This window comes from Castor canadensis, chromosome 14 (genome assembly GCF_047511655.1).
Source record: "Castor canadensis chromosome 14, mCasCan1.hap1v2, whole genome shotgun sequence".
NCBI classification, from domain to species: Eukaryota; Metazoa; Chordata; class Mammalia; order Rodentia; family Castoridae; genus Castor; species Castor canadensis.
Window position 1 is genome coordinate 32,435,929 of NC_133399.1, and position 6,549 is coordinate 32,442,477.

The window sequence follows — 6,549 nt, forward strand, 5'->3', positions numbered from 1 at the left end:
CATAAGCATGGGAGATCTCTCTACTATCTATAGTCTTCCCCAATCTCTTTCTTCAGAAGTTTATAGTTTTCCTTGTAGAAGTCATTCACATCCTTTGTTAAGTTTACACTGAGGTATTTGATTTTTTTTCAGGGTATTGTAAATGGAATTGTTTTCATATATTCTTTCTCTGTTTGTTCATTATTAGTGTATAGAAATGCTAATGATTTTTCTATGTTGATTTTATATCCTGTTACCTTGCTATAGCTGTTGCTGATGTCTAGGAGATTTTGAGTAGAGTTTTTTTGGTCTTTAAGTTATAAGATCATATCATCTGCAAATAGGGATATTTTTTCATTTTCTTTACCTATTTGTATTTCTTTTATTTCTTCTGCTTGCCAAATGGCTCTGGCTAGGAATTTCAGTACTATGTTGAATAGGAGTGGAGATAGTTGGCATCTTTGTCTCATTCTTGATTTTAGAGGGAATCATTTCAATTTTTAACTGTTAAGTATAATGCTGGCTGTAGGTTTGTCATATATTGCTTTTATAATGTTGAGGTACTTTCCTTCTATTCCTAGTTTTGTTATAGGTTTTATGATGAAATGGTGTTGGATCTAATCAAAGGCTTTTTCTGCATCTATTGTGATGGTCAAGAGGTTTTTCTCTTTGCTTCTGTTAATGTGGTGTATTACATTTATTGATTTTCAAATGTTGAACAACCCTGCATTCCTGGGATGAAGTCTACTTGGTCAGGGTGCGTGATCTTTTTGATGTGTTGTTGAGTTTGGTTTTCCATTACTTTATTGAGGATTTTTGCTTCAATGTTCATGAAGGAGATTGGCTTGTAGTTGTCCTTTTTAGAGGTGTCTTTGCCTGGTTTTGGGATAAGTGTAATATTGACTTCATAAAGTGTGTTAGGCAGTTTTCCTTCCCTTTCTGTTTCGTGGAACATGTTAAGGAGTGTTGGTATCAGTTCTTCTTTAAAGGTCTGAAAGTATTCAGCAGAGAATCCATAAGGTACTGAACTTTTCTTTTTTGGGGGACTCTTGATTGCTGCTTCAATTTCACTTTGTGTTATAGATGTATTGAGGTGATTAATGTCCTCTTGGTTCAGTTTTGGATGAAATCTAGCAATCTGTCCATTTCTTCAAGATTTTCAATTTTTTTTGAATATAGGTTCTCAAAGTCGTCTCTGTTGATTTCCTGGACTTCCATGGTGTTTGTTGTTATCTCCCTTTTTGCATTCCTGATTTTACTGATTTGGGTATTTCCTCTCCTCATTTTAGTCAAGTTTGCCAGGGGCTATCAATCTTGGTTATTTTTCAAAAAACGTTTTTGTTTCATTAATTCTTTGTATGGTCTTTTGGTTTCTATTTCATTGATTTCAGCTCTTATTTTTATTATTTTTCTCTTTCTACTTGTTTTTGGATTTGCTTGTTTTTGTTTTTCTAGGAGTTTGAGATGCATCATTAGGTCATTGATTTGAGATCTTTCAGTCTTTTTATTATATGCACTCATGGCTATAAACTTTCCTCTAAGGACTGACTTTGCTGTGTCCCATAGGTTCCGATATGTTGTGTTTTCATTTTCATTGACTTACAAAAACTTTTAAATTTCCTCTTTATTTCATCAATGACCCATTGTCCATTAAGCAATGAGTTATTCAGTTCAGCTGTTTGCATGTTTTTATTTTTATTTTTGTTGTTGAGTTATAGTTTTATTGCATTGTGATCAGATAGAATACATGGCATAATTTCTATTTTCTTGTATTTGCTGAGGCTTGCTTTGTGCCCTAGGATATGTTCTATTTTGGAGAAGGGTCCATGGCTGCTGAGAAGAATGTATATTGGGTAGAAGTTGGATGAAATGTTCTGTAGACATCAACTAGGTCCATTTGATCTATGGTATGTTTTAGATCTTGGATTTCTCTATTGATTTTTTGTTTGGATGTGCTATCTATTGATGATAGTGGGGTGCAAAAGTCTCCCACGACCACTGTTTGAGTCATATATGCTTTTACGTCCTTAACGGTATTTTTGATGAAATTGGGTGCATTGACTTTGGGTGCATGTAGGCTGAAAATTGTTGTTTCCTTTTTGTCTATTTCCTCTTTTATTAGTATGGAATGTCCTTCTTTATCTTGTTTGATCAATGTAGGTTTGAAGTCTACTTTGTCAGAGATAAGTATTGCAACTCCCACCTGTTTTAGGGGACCATTGGCTTAGTAAATCTTTTTCAAACCTTTCATCCTAAGCCTATGCTTATTTCTTTCAATGAGATGGGTCTCTTGTAAACAACAAATTGTTGGATCTTCCTTTTTATTCCAGTTTATCAAATGGTGCCTTTTGATGGGGGAATTAATTCCATTCACATTAAGTGTTAGTATTGATATGTATGTGGTGATTCCTTTCATTTAGTTGTCTTTGGTGTTTGAGGGTTTGATTGTGTGTAGGTAAATTGATGTTACTCTCTATTTTCTTGCTTTTTCTTTTTCTGTAGTTTGGTACTGCCTGCCCTTTCATGGTTATGTTGGGTTTCACTTTCTGTGTGCAGATTCCCTTGAAGTATCATTTATAGTGGTGGCTTTGTGGTCACATATTGTTTTAGTTTCTGCTTATCATGGAAGACTTTTATTGCTCCATCTATTTTGAATGATAGTTTTGCTGAATAGAGTATCCTAGAATTTAAGTTATTTTCATTCAGTGCCTGGAAGACCTTACCTGAAGCTCTTCTTGCTTGTAATGTTTCTGTTGAGAAGTCTGCTGTGATTTTGATGGGTTTACCTTTGTATGTTATTTGTTTTTTTCTCTCTTACATCCTTCAATATTCTTTCTTTAGTCTCTGTACTTATTGTTTTAATGATAATATGTCATGGGCTAGTTCTATTTTGGTCAGGTCTGTTTGGAGTTCTGGAGGATTCCTGTACCTGTATGGGCATAGTTTTGTCTAGATTTGGGAAATTTTCTGTAAATGCTTTGTTGAATATATTATGCATTCTTTCTGCTTGCACCTCTTCTCCTTGTTCGATGCCCATGATTCTCAGGTTTGGTCTTTTGACAGAGTCATTGAGTTCTTGCATTTTCTTTTCACAGGTCTTGATTTGTTTAACTAATAGTTCTTCAGTTTTTTGTTTAATTACCATTTCATCTCAAGTTCTGAGATTCAGTCTTCTGCTTGTTTTTTTCTGGTGGATTGGCCTTCCATTTTGTTTTTCTTTTCTGTTTCATTCTTTTTTCTGAGGTTTTCCAGATCTTGAGTTCCTTCCTCTTTAATATTGTCTATTTTTGCACTGAGTTCATTTCTCTTTATTTATTGTGTTCTTTGTTTCAGTTTGGTGTTTATACAGTGCTTCTATAGTTTCTTTTATTTGTTCTTGTGCTTTCTCAAATTCACTATTTTTGTTGTCTTGGAATTTCTGGAGTGTCTCCTGTACATTTTGGTTGACCATATCCAGTAATCGCTGTATAAAATTCTAATAGATTACTTGCAGGATATCTTCTTTTAGATTGTTCTTGTGGACTTCATTGGGTGCTTTGGCATAGTTTATATCTTCATTTTGTTGGAGTCTGGATCTCGGTATCTGTTTTCTTCATTTACTTCTGGTTCCTGTACTAATTTATTATGGGGGGGAAATGGCTTCCCTCTTTTTATTGTCTTCCCATCATTGCCCTTGCTATTGTTACTGTCTCTTTACTGTGTGTAAGTCAGTATTGTCTAGCTTGTAATAATAACAATGGTGGTATCTAGAATGGAAGGGTGAAAGGAGAGGTAAAGCAAAGAAGGTAAAGACAAAGGGGAAAAAAACAAAAGAAACAAACAAACAAAAGAAAAAGGGAAAAACCAAAAGAAACAAACAAACAAAACCAACCAACCAACCAAACAAACAAACCAGAGCCAAAGAAAAGAAATTAGATAATGTACTAATCAATGGTAAGCTAAACAGGCATTAGAGAGACAGAGAGAAGATAATAATAATAAAAAAAAACAAGTTCAAATGCAATAAAATTTCAGTCTTAATAATTTTGATGTTGTCCTTCAGCCTCCAGTCCTGGTGTTGGTGTCTGAGAAGTAGTTCTGTCATTGTCTCACTAAAGGGGAAAAAGCAACAAACAAACAAAAAATAAAAAATAAAACAAAATCCCAAGTTCAAATGCAATACAGTTTCAGTTAGTCCTTCAGCATCCATTCCTAATTCTCTTGTTGTCTCATCAAAGGAAGAGAAAAAAAAGGAGTCTGGAGACAGCTTTCTGAATGTCTATCTGAGGCTGCAGCTCACCTGCTCCCTACTGTCAGCCAGCTGCTGCTGCAGGCTTCATTAATTGCAGGTCGTCAGGAATGAGATTTACACTTATCTTGCCCCACAGGCTTTGTTTATTTAGAGTTCTCCTGGGCACAAGACTGTAATTGCAGTCTTTTTTTATTTAGAGTTCCCATGGGGAGGTTCTCCTCCTCCACTCTCCTCTGGAGCATGCCACATTTTGCCGCCATTGGAAGCCTTCCCCTCTCCAAACACAATAGGAGAGGTGGCACCACTTTGCCTTCTCCAACTGGCTTGTTTAGTTATAGTTCACATGAGGGAGTACCCCTTTCCCACATTCTGGTGGAGCTTTCCACAAGACAGCAGCTGTTAGAAGCCTTCACCTCAGGGGGAAGATATGACACAAACATTGTATGCACATATGAATAAAATTAAAAAAAAAAACTTCCCCTCACCATGGTTGCTGGGCAGGTGCCACCACTCCTGCCTTCTCAGGCCAGCTTGTTTATTTACAGTTCATGTGAGGGAGTGCCCTCTCCCACTTTTCGGATCTCAGGACACCCTGCCCTCTTTGCTATGTGTCTTTTTATTTTTCTTTTTCAGCTGCTTGTTTATTATTCAGTTTGTTTTTTTCTCTTTTTTACCCAGGGTTGGGGTCAGTCTTTCCAGGGGGCTATGCTGATTTGGCCAAGGGTTGTTTGTGGTAGTACCACATGCTGCTTAGCTCACCTGGTGGTCTGCTTCTCCCAAGCCAGTCAGGACCTAGTATCTGGCAGCATAGGAGCCCTCCTGGTTTCTCCATTTAATGTGGAGTGGGGATGCTATGTGCAGACTGGATGTGTGGAGATGTCGGAATTTTGCCTCTTCTTGGTGGTTTTTTGTGCAAGGTGTATCTCCAGCGTCTCTCCAAGATTTTACTTTAGGAAGCAAACTTTCTCCTTCTTCACTCTAGTCACCATCTTGTAATGCTATATCATTACTTTTCAGTGAGAACATAAAAAATTCTCATTTTGAAATATACAATAAATCATTGGCAAACGTATTTATTGTACTGGGTTATCAAACAGAAGTTATTTAGCCTATGTAGCAGCAACCCTGAACCTATTAACCATTCTATTTCTATCTCTCTTTCCTCCATATTTTCCCCAAAATCTCATACCCAGTATTATACTCTCTGCTTATGCAAGATGAAAGTTGGCTTTCATATAAAAGTGAGAATTTGTGATGTTTGCACTTTTGTGCCTGATTTTTTCAACAAATATCATGTCTTGTAGTTTCATTTATCTTCTTGCAAATGACAGAATTTCAACATTTTTATGATTGAATAAAATTCAATTGTGTATATATACCATATTTTCTTTATTCATCCATTAAACTGGTACTTAGGTTGTTTTCATATCTTACTTGTGTATATAGTGAAATATGCATAGCAGTTCAGATGTGCTTGGGCATACAGCTTTTATTTGCTCCGAATTTGCAGCTAGTAGTGACATGTTGTATAATGTGATAGCTCCATTGATACTTTTAGAGATGGTGCCATACAGTTTTCCATAGTAAGTATAGCAATTTAATCCACCAACAGTTTATGAGAGTTCTACTTTCTCTGCATCTGCACAGGCACTTGTTACTTTTGGGGGTTTCTTGATAATAGATATTGTGAAGTGAGATGATATCTCAGTGTGGTTTTGGTTTGAATTTTCCTGATTATATGTATGATGAGCATTTTCCATTTTTTCTTTTTCCTCTGCTTTATTTTTAAAGCACTTTTCATAGGATCCATTGTACTATTTTCATACATGAATATGCTGTACTTTAATCATATTCACCCTTTTCACCCTCTACTCTTTTTGTACACCCTGCCACTTGTTCCCCCAGTCTGTATTTTACATTTATCACATCTATATCTATCTATACATAATATGTAATATAATCATTATAGATACAGAAAATTAGATAAATACATAATAGATTCCTCATATGAGAGAAAGTATGCAGTACTTGTCCCTCTGAGTCCAGTTTATTTCACTTAATCATCTACAGATCTATTCATTTTCCTGCAAATAAGGTAACTTAATTCTTTATGGATGAATACTTCATTGTGGATAAATGCCACATTTAGACTGTTCACACTTGTTAGCTATTGTAAATAATTCTGTAATTCACACCTATGTTGCATATAGCCTCTACTTTTGGCTAACATGTATTCCTTTGGATAAAGGCCCCGGAGTGGTATATCAGGGTCTTATGGTAGTTCTTTTTAAAATTTTTTTCAAGAGACTCAATCCTGAATTCAATAGTGGCTGCACTAC